The sequence below is a fragment of the Notamacropus eugenii genome, chromosome 3 (assembly GCF_028372415.1).
Source record: "Notamacropus eugenii isolate mMacEug1 chromosome 3, mMacEug1.pri_v2, whole genome shotgun sequence".
NCBI classification, from domain to species: domain Eukaryota; kingdom Metazoa; phylum Chordata; class Mammalia; order Diprotodontia; family Macropodidae; genus Notamacropus; species Notamacropus eugenii.
The window spans coordinates 82665390-82676517 of record NC_092874.1 but is presented as its reverse complement, the minus strand read 5'-3'; the positions used below and the strand labels follow the sequence as shown (position 1 = coordinate 82676517).

The window sequence follows — 11128 nt, the reverse complement described above, 5'->3', positions numbered from 1 at the left end:
CTGCTGGGTATATGGTGTTTCATTATAGAAAAGCTGCTCCATTGTCAGATTCTATTGCTGATGGTAGGGCTTAGGGTGGCAAGGGGAGTGAGATGGAGAAGAAGTCTCTATTAAGCACTTACTATGTGCAAGGGACTTTGCCAAGTACTAAGGATACAAATAAGAAAAAGAAAACCTGTCCTTTCTCTGCAGTGAGTTTATGGGGTTCTAATCTAATGGAAAAGACATCAGACAAAAGGAACCAAAAAAGCAGAGGTGGGGTGGAGGAAGGGGAGGAATATGTGAGGGGATACCTAATATGTTCTGTGAAGTCAAAACCAAGCAAGGCTGCTGATGGAAAATGGAGATCTACTTGAAAAGTTCTGAAAATTTTAAGCCTTTTATAAAGGAAGGCTTTGGGAGGAGTTTATTACTCTACCCTGCAGCCAAAGGGGAGAGGCAGCTGAGGGAGGTGAGGTATCAAAAAGTACCAGGGTGATAAGATTTTAGGGAACCAAGTTATCTTGAGGTAGGGATGTGCTGGGGATGGAAGCTCAATTCCATGTGTACAGTCTCGGGCGGGTAAAGGTGGGAACTTCTAAATCTTAGAGTTCTCACGAGGCCCCCCATAAACACCAGGGAATCGAGGAGTGAGACCAAGCAATCTCGTGTATTTCCGCCTCTTCCCATGAGAAACGTGATGGGAGAGAGCTCTCCCCGCCCTCGAGATTGTCCCGGATCTGGGCACACCTATTGTTATCTAACAGGCACGGTATTCAGGTGCAAACTATGCGGCTGGAGAGCTTAATTAGGATCAGGAAAGCCTGAAAGCGCTCTTAGCTCGGGAGGGGCCCTGACAGACAGAAGGCCTCTCCTCCCTTTCCCTCTCTTCGCTCTTCCCTCCCCTTCTCTCCCCACTTACACTTCTACTTCCAATCTCTTATTGTAAGATCTTTGCCTCCTTGGGAGATTCCTTGCTCCCTCCTAAGGAAGAATTCCCCCTGCACTTGTAACCAGAACCCTGAATAAAAGCTTAACCCTTGTTCGACTCTGGGAGGTCTCTTCTCTCATACGACTATCCGGTTTGGCCAGCCGAAGACCTGCAAGAGGTAAGGTTAGAAGACTCGGGTAGCCCTCAGGCCTCTAGGCCTGGCAGGGATAATATGTGGAAACCAAGCAAAACTGCTGCTGAAAAATGGAAAATCATTAAATGGACTGGAGGAAACTCCCCTGATGACATCTCCTTTTATTATACTCCATGTATCTCCCCAAATCAGTTGGAGTGCTTTAGGCACATCTGTCTGTGTTTATGATTCTGGAGAGCTCTCTAGTTGTTTTAAAAAAAGGTTAAAGGTGGCCCTTTAAAATGTGTTCATATGTCATAATTTTTGGACAATCTGAAAACTAAGTCTTTCATGAGAGCATCCAAGATGAACATCCCTCACAAGCCCCACTGTAGTGCCTGGCTACACTTCCTCAATGTGTGTATACATACATGGTCATGTGAGTTCTCCACAAATATGTTCTCAATATGTACCTACTCTTTCCACTAATGCTGTGTATATTTGTGGAGCAGAGAACCTTACTTCGGTTTATGGGGAAATGTTTGTTGCCTACTTTTATGACCATATCACAGCATTAAATGCATTGCTTTAATTATGTCTGGAAGGAGAAAAAAAGCTGCAAAAGAAGTCGGGGAGTGTATGGAAAGCTGGATGGTCTTACTCTACTGCTTTGCCTGAATGTTAATGAATAGGTTTGCTGATGGGAACCACAAGAAAGAGCATGTAGCTGTTTTGTTTCCCTCTCTACGTCAGTTATCACCCGCTTCATCAGCACTCCTCTTCTTGGTTCAGCTTTTCAGAGAAGCAGACAAACCAGTCTTAGAAAACACAGGACAATGCCACACCTGTTATTACTCCTTCATTGGAACTTCTTAGCACACAGTCAAGAAAGACAAGTGATATTCAGGAGGCAGGGAGTCTCCCTTATTTATATGGGACCCTATGAGGAATGTAGTTTGATTTGCAACTGGGAATAGTATTATTTTCAAAGGCTGGATGAATTTTCATGCGTGAAATGTAGAAAATTATCATTTCTAAAGTAAATTCCACTCTATATAGTCTAGAGCTATTTCTACTTTTATCATTCTCTGTTAGGAAAAGGATGAAAATAAAAACCTGAATGCAGAGGTCAAATATAAACTAGTAATCATTGCAGAGGTCTGATTTTTTTTACTTAACCATCTTTGTACTTTTAATTTCGATAATCCTTACAAACCTAGATGATAATGCCAAAATTCCTTCATATAAGGAATCATTTAATTAAATTGAAATAAACATTTTTAATCCCCTATTATTTGCAAGGTATCAGAAATATAAACAAAAAATGAAAAAGTTATGAAATATATCATGTGTCCAGACAAGTCAGGACACAATAATTTGAGGAGAGGCTGACATAAAAACTAGAAGGATCAGAAAAACAAATTTATGCATTCAGTTTCATGAGTTTAGCCTTGAGGAAAACAGAGTTTTCTAAGAAGTAGAAGTAACAAGTAACCGAGTACTGTGCATATAGGGCAGCCTGTATAAAAGTAGAGGTTATGATGGGATGACAAGCTCTAGGAGAACAGCAGGTAGGATGGTCTACCTGGAATATACAATTCAGCAATAGAAATAATGTGAAACAAGTTAGGAAGAGTAGAGTGGAGCCAGACTTTGAACATCTTTAAACGCTACACTCGTTTCATGTTTTGTCCCAGAGGTAGTCATTCTAGCCTAATTTTATATTACTCCCCTTCACCCATTCTGTTTCCAGTCAAACTGGACTTTTGGAAGTCATCTCCTACCTCAGTGCCTTTGCACAAATGGTCCACCATCTCTGGAATTCACTCTTTCTTTGACTTTCTTTCATAAAATTCGTAGTTACTTAGTTACTTAGCTTCCTTTAAATCACAGCTCAGGACTAACTTCTAAATGAGATCTGAATGATCAGAATAATTTTTCTCCCTTGAATCTACTCTGTATCACTTTGTATTTATTTATTTGTTTACATAGTGTTTACATATTTTCACATAAGCAGGCAATGAGCACAGGAATTATTTCATTTGTCTTTGTGTACTTGTCCTACCTCTTTTCCCCAATACAGTACATTTTGCATAGTAAGTACTTAAGTGTTTGTTCAACTAAAATTAATTTAATTACTTAGCAGAGAAATAACAGTCTCAGATCTGTGTTTTTGGAAAGTTATTTTAAGGGACTCTGTGGAAGATGGATTGAAAAAGGGAGAGAATGGAAGAAGGAAGACTGATTAGGAGATTATTACAGTGGTTCAGGTTATAGGCTAGTGGTAAAGGAATGAACTAGGGTTGATTCCTTATGAGTGGAAAGAAGGGGGTGGATACAGGAGATACATCGATGGAGAAATAAATGACAAGATTTTTTTTTCAGTTGATTACATCGGAGGGAGTAGAGAAAGGGGAGGGTCAAAGATGATTTCAAAGTAGAGAACTTTGATGTTTGGAAAGTTGATTGTGCCTTCACTAGAAGTAAAAAAAAAAAGTTTGGGGAAGGAGCTAGTTTTTGACAGTGCAGTGGAGATAGTAATTTTTGTTTTTGGATATATAGAGTGTCACATGTTAATGAGAGGTCTAGGTGAAGATTTAAGCAGATAGTTGGTGATTCAGATTGGAGCTGAAGAGAGAAGTTTGAGTTAGATGTACAGATGGATCTAAGAGTCATTTTCATAGTGATGATAATTGAATTAAGTAGAATTGATGAGATCACCAAGAAATAGGTGTAGAGAGAGAACAGGAGCCCTGTGCAATGCTTGTAGTAGAAAGTGGGACAAAGTTGATGATTTAGCAAAAGAAACTGAGAAAAAATGCTTAGATAGAGGAGGAGAGTCAATCGAAAGAAGTGTAATGCAAGGTAAGGGAGAAGAGAGTATCAAGGAGGTGGAAGTGGTCAGCAGTGTCAGATGAATGAGATCCACAGGTCAAAAAAAGATGAAGAATGAAAAATGACCATGTGATTTATGAATGAAGAATTAATGAATGATCAGTTTTAATCAAGTGTTAGGGCTGGAAAAAGAAGTTAAGGGATGGAAAAGTCATTTATTCAATCAATAGACAATTATTTATTAAGTCCTTGCTATAGTTAGCACTGAGGATACAAATAAAGGCAAAAACATTGCCCCTTTCTTTCAAGAGTTCACATTATAATATTCAAACAATTATGTATATACAAGTTATATATAATGTAAACGGGAGGTAGTCTACCAGGAAAACTCTATTGGGGTAATGGAGAAAGAGGTGGATGAGGAAAGGCCACTTATAGAAGATAGGATGTGAACTGTTTAAAAAAATTTTTTAAATTTTAGACTTGAATACTAAAACAAAGTATATCTCAAATCCTTTAAATCAGAGCCTGCTGGTGGTCAGTGATTCCTCTTTCTCTTATGAAGTAACAAAGATCAAAAGTAGAATTTGTTAGGGAAAATATATGTCTATATTTATATATACATATGTATGTTTGTATGTCTACATATATGTGTGTATGTGTGTATATATATCTATATCTATTTCAACACAATGAGTAATATTTATTATATAGGTTTCCTTGAAATGAAAACTTACTGCTATATACTTTGAACTCTCCAGTAGAGAGGAGGGGACTAGGTGCCACTGGATCTTTTACAGAGTCTCCCAGATTCATAGCCCTCTCTTTCAAAGAAGTTTTTAAGGAGTGGACACAGAAGTGAAGTTTACTTGAGTAAATTTAGAACCATTAAGATATTTTTTACCCTGTAGTCCTGACTCTGACCATCAAGCTAGGGCTGCAGTGAATAGTTAGGACAGCTAAAAACATTTTAGCAGATTCTGTTAAATCCTCTCCTCCCAGATTAGATCAAGGAAAGAGAGTGTTAAAGAATGTAAGTTATCCTCCCCGAGGGTAGGGGATGGGCCACAGTAGCATGTGATCACAAGCCAACCAGCCTCTACATTTAGTAAACCCAGTCTTCTATTAATAATTTTTATGTGTGATGGTTTGGAAATGCAATTAATGTCACCTAAAGTTCACTGTTTGTGTTTTCTATTGTGCTTCTAAATTGTAGTAAAATTCTCATATTAAAAAATTCAGTGACCACTGTAATCCAGAAATGGTATTAGACAAAGTAATTTTTATCTAAATTTTATTGAAAATAAAAGATTTTGGGAAAATTGCGTAAAACCAGTTATGTTATTTTAAATTTTGTCAGTCCAGCTAACCTTGTCTTATAATATTTTGTAACTGCTATTTAGAAAACCAGGTATTTTCACCTTTGTCTGTTAAAGAGGTTAAAGCTAAAACAATTTGGCTATCATTTATAAAAGTTGTAAGATTGTTAACTAAGTTATTTGGAATTACTGTTTTAATGCTAAACCTAAAATTGTTAATTGATTACTGTGTGTGAAAAAAAAGGAACTGAGTGAAACTTTATTTAGATTGGTTCTTCCCATTCAGAACAGTCGTCCTATATGTTTGGGGATTGGCAGGCATGGGGGTCTATGCCAATTCCTTTTATTTTGTAAAATTGCTAAGGTCCCTGGAAACCATCCATGTGGGCAAGGTCATCAACCCTTGGAAAACAATAAATATGACTTGCTCAAAAGTTGTAATAGATAGAAAGGATTTTTAACAATTGGCTTTTACATCAGGACAAGTTTTAAATTTGAGAAAGAAAGATCTTAAATGGAATCCCTTATGTATGTGTGTCTTGGTAAATCTTTTTGCTTATTGTAACTCCATGAGAATAAAATAACTGCATCTGGCTCTAAGCTATGATTAGTGAAACTTGCTGTTTAAGGTAAAAGGCATTTGGGACCATAACTATTTTTGTTTTGAGTTTGAATTTAGGTATATATGTTGTCTGAATTTAGGTATAGTTAGGTTATAGCTGCATTAAATCAGTATCTGAGACAAATGCCACAAGTTACTCCAAGGGAATATGATCCTGTGCTATTAACAAGTGAAATTTGTATCTAGAAAAGAAACACAGAAGGGAAAATTCTAGACTCAGTTTAGGATGGGATCTTTCTGGTCAGTTTCCTCATTGTGTTCCGTTAAAAAGGAATGTTTCTCATCTGACTATTCCTGAGTCTGACTATGAAACAGATACTGCATGATTGGGGAATTTCATTCTTATCTAAATTCAAACAGAGTCAAGGATGTTTTATCTTGTCATATTTGGTACATCACATGTCCCTGCTTTTTTCCTTCTATAACAAATTTCTATGATCAGTAGCAAGTAGTCAGTAAAACATGTGAGCCCTTTTGTGTAATCTTACTACAAAATCTAATATTATTTTTATCTGAAATTAGAACATGTTCAGAAATTTATATAAACTACTTAAGATTCGCCTTAAGATGTCCCCATTGTTTAAAAGGATTTTAAAAGCAGTAGTGTTTTTCTGTAATTAGTCTCTTACTGATGTGAGATTCCATTGCACCTTTTTGACTAAAGCATTTTGTGATATCTAGGAATTCTGTAATAATTAAGAATTTGGTTTGTTCTAATACTTTGGGAATTCATATTATTTAAGGACATTTTTATACCAACTAAGTTTTAATGAATTTTAATTTTAAAAGTTTTATTTTTGCTTCAAAGTGAAAAGAGAACTATCATTTCAAAAGGTTTCAATTAATTTTCTTTATAAAAGTTTAGTGACTCTCTTAACATCAGGATAGATTTTAAACTGTTTTAAAAGAAAAAGAAATATTTTTAGAAGAAATGTTTTTCAAAGAAAAGGTGGTTAAAGCCAACTATATTTTCATTTTCAAAATAATGTATTGCTAAATTAATTCATAATGATACATAAAGCAGAAAAGATCTTGCTGTTTTGATCTGAATTCGTAGTCATTCCATGGCCTAAGCAAGAGCTAAAATTCAGAGATATTACCGATCCATGAAGTATTATGTCAGATAGCAAATATGTAATATATGTTAGTGTTTGAACTTGTTAACAACTTAATTTCTAAAGTTTCTCTTCCAAAGTGAACATAATTAGAAAAAGATAAACAAGCCTGTGAAACAACGATGTACATCTATTCAGTTATGAGGTTCAAGTTAGAAACCTCTTTTGTTTAAAGCAGTATAGCTAAGCTAGTGAAGAGTAATAACTTGTGAACTCTCCTATCTGTGGTATAAGTATAAAGGAAAATGAAGTAGTCTGAATAATGGGTTCAAAAGATTTGGAAAGAAAAATAAAGCTTTGATCAAAATTATGGAAAGCAGATAAGAAGGTTGGGGACAAGTGGGAGTCATCCAAGCCCCTCCTGTCCCTGGATAGTTACTAAGGATGTTAAGAGGATATGAGGAAGTTTGACAGTATTCTCACACCCGCCTCACTTTTAGTCATTTTCTTCCTACTCCTTTTTGGTCCTTGTTTGTTTAATCTCTGTGCCAGATTTGTGTCTTCCAGATTTAGTGCCCTCCACTTGCAGATGGCCATTCTGGCTGTATATCACCCTCTGTCTGAGACCATTACACATCACCATCTGCACCTGGCATTGACCACATTCCTGATACTGACTAAAGACCCAACCCCTCCTATGGCGGGACCCTATGAGGCAGGGACAGCTCTATGTCCAATCTCAGCAGGAAGCAGTTTCAGAAACCGAGACCTTCATCCTTTACCCCAAAAGATCTTTGGTCCCATATGTTTAAAGGGGGGAATGATGGGGTGCTTGGATGCATGTACTTGGGCACTAATTCTAAAATCACATTTCTCTTTAAAAATCATATTTCTCCCTAGCCTCAAAATACTATCTCAGGTAGTTTCTTCCTCAAGGATACAGACTGCCCTAGCAACTACTGTTATCTCCCTTCCTCCTATAGTTGCCAGCTGCACCAGTAGAACTCGTTAGTTTGAACCAGTTGTGTATTGAACTGGTTGTGTACTGGGTCATAATGGCATTTAATACTCACTGACCATTCGTATGTAGCCTAGACTTAGACATACCTATACTCCCTTACATTAATCTTGTCTAACAAGACATTGATGAGAGAAGCCTGATTTTCCCTGGTTACCTCTGACCCAGCATGGAGATTAGCAAAAGTAATCTATACTCTCAATTTTTTGAATATCACCCTAGATATTAATTCTCTTCATACTATAATGAAGCTAACAGAAAATGGCCCTGACCTGGGATTGACTCAGAAGGGGTTGCAAAAATAATTATTGATACAATACATGGATTTTCTCCTTTTAATATTGTTTCAATGCTTTTACCATATGTTGTTATATTAGCCTGCTTATTTCTTTGTCTTCCTTGTTTCTCTTTCTCCTACCTCTCCCAAATGAACAATTTTGAAAAATGAAAATTAAACCCTCAAAACAAAAATGCATAGTTCAACAAAACAAATTCCCACATTGGCCAAATCCAAAAATATGTGTTTAATTCTGCATTTTAATTTAATCTCTCCAGCAGGAGGTTGTTTTCCATCCTTTGGACTTGCAATGTATTGTTACATGTCAGGAGGGGGTATCTGGCACAGGGAAATAATGTTCTGTGGAGTCAAAACCAAGCAGAATTACTGATAGAAAGTGGAGAGTTCTTTGGAAAGTTTCAAAAGTTCTGAGCCTTCTAGAAAGAAAGGATTTGGGAGGACTTCATTGCTCTACCATTTAGCCCTCCAATCTGAGGAGAGAGGCAACTGAGGGAGTTGAGAAAGTGCTGAGTATTAGAAATTGTGTCAATGAGCTTGGTAATGAGATTTCAGATAGATGATCTTATATGGGGGGGAACCCTGATATTTCAAGCACTGTTTATGATAGAAAATGAAGCATTATCTGAGATCAATCCATTATTGAATCTCTGGTGTCAGTATTATTACCTAACATTTTCTGTGAATTAAGCAACTTGCAATATAACCACCCACTATATATTATCTGAATTGAAAAAAGATAATTTTTTTTTCTTTAAAGAACCAATAGATCATCTTAACAATCTAGGTCTTATCTTTCTCTGGTTTTCTTATGATGAAAGATCTATGGCTGGGTCATTGGAGTACAGAAGGAAAAGTGTGGGGAGCAGATGGAACCCTCCAGGATCTCCAACTCACTATTAGAGGAGCACAGACTGAGAACTGAAAGGTATCTCAGTGGTCATATAGTCCAGACCTCTCATTTATTTTACAAATGAGGAAACTGAAGCTTAGGGAAGGTGAGTGACTTATCCAAATCACATAGACAGTAGGAGTCAGCAACAAGATTTGAACATGAATTCTCTGATTCCTAAGTCAATATTATTCCACTGTACCAGGGCAGCTATGGGGTGCTTGGATAGAACACTGGACCTTGAGTCAGGAAGATGAGACTTCAAGTCTGGTCTCAGATACTTACTAACTAGATGACCATGAGAAAGTCACTTAACCTCCATTTCTCTCAGTTTCCTCATCTATGAGTGGAATAGGTTTAGTGAAGACTTCTCAGATTGTAATTCTTCTCCCAGGGGTGAGGTAAGACCTAGAGGCTCAAGGTTGCAATATTTTTAGAATAGAATAGTTCCATATAAGGCTATAAAACTGTGTAGTGTATTAGGGTCTCAATGATTGGATAAAACTTACATAATTCCTCGATGTCTTCATTTCAAAAGGGATTGGTTAGATTTCGTGTCTAGAATGTAAGATCATAACTCAGCCAATGAGGATAATGGTCAGTGGGGGAGGAGGGACTTGCGTTAGGGTCTTTATAAATCACTGCCTTTTCTTTGTCTTTGTCTTTCCTTCTCCAGGTGAACTGGTATAGGATTGTCCCGCTTCTCGAGAATCAAATAAATAAACTTTCTGTAATCACTTTGAGAGGCCTCTGAGTAATTGATTTAAGTAGGGACCTGAGCCATCCCACACAGTTTGGGGGTGCGTTCCAGGATCTGTGACTTTTCAGAAAGACGGCTGGCAACTCAGTTCAAAGACTGGGCACCCGTGGGGAGATTCCCCCATGGTCCTTGAAACGGGCTGCTGAGCCTCCCTCTCTGCAAAGTAACAACCCCAAGCAGAGGAACTCAGTGAGGACAGAAAGAATAGAGATAAGGACTCCAAAGACTCCAAAGCTGTGAAGTGTGTGAAAACACCAACCAGTTGGTGTTGAAGGTTGCAGTCAGGCAACTTGTACACATATACAAGCCAGCGGTAAGCGTGGGGGGGAGTCTGGGGGTCAATTCGTTGAGTCTTAGATAGACTGGGGGAGAAGGTGATGACTTCCAACCAAATTAGTGGACTGCAGGACTCCAGGGTGAAGGGCCCCCCAAAAAACATTTGCCGGGTGACTGCTGGTGGATGCGCAACCCCCAGTGAGAGCTAGCAAGGGAGCTAGCAGGAGAGCCAGCAAGAGAGCTAGCAGGAGAGCTAACATAATTCATTGAGTCTCAGACTCGGAGGTGTTGGTGACAACCCTCATGCAAAAATGGCACAGAAGCAGTCCAAGAACCGAGCTTCGGCGTGGAGTCAGGAAGAAATACCGGTAAATAGTCTCTTGGGAAACCAATTACAAAATTGGCACGAATTACCAAATTATAGAGGAAAGGACAAGAAGAAGATGATTAAATATTGTTGTTTCTTATGGGGTGAAAAGACATTAGAGGAGGAGGCACAATGTGGCCCAAATATGGTTCCTCTGAGGACTGGGTTTGCCAAAAATTTAAACCTATATGTACTATTCTATTCTATTAAATGTTTTGTCTGTATATGTTGTGTTGGTATTTCTGTGTGAGTGAAGGTCTGTGTGTCTCTGTTTTTATCTGATAAGGTTGTAAATTTAGCCAGCCAGCCAGCAGGAGCAGAAAGGCTGAGCTGAACTGTCATTGAAATTCCTGTTACTCCCCTTCTTCAACCCCTCCATATTAGTTACAGAGGGGCGGAGGGACAAGGAGGGAGAGAAAAGGAGAGAAAAATTATTTTACTGTTCAGTTTATATAGTTGGTAACAGCAAGTAAAAGAATGTAGGAGAAGTAGAAAGAAATAAGTTATGTGCAGTTTCAAAGTGGCTTGAGGGAAAGGGAAGAGAATTTAAGCAGGTAGAGAAGATGAGAGGAGCAGGGGTACTGTGTAATCAGAAGTCTTGAAAGAAGTACAAAAGGGAGGGAGGGAATTTATCTTTTTCCCTCAG

General features: G+C 37.9%; 1 long non-coding RNA gene across 1 annotated transcript; it reads left to right on the top strand.

The window, feature by feature from the left end:
* The first annotated feature begins 685 nt into the window (after window positions 1-685).
* LOC140531178 (uncharacterized) lies at window positions 686-10159 on the top strand. The gene is made up of 3 exons (XR_011976294.1): window positions 686-1088; window positions 9009-9115; window positions 9756-10159. It is a non-coding gene; the product is annotated as an uncharacterized lncRNA (long non-coding RNA).
* The last annotated feature ends 969 nt before the right edge of the window (window positions 10160-11128 follow it).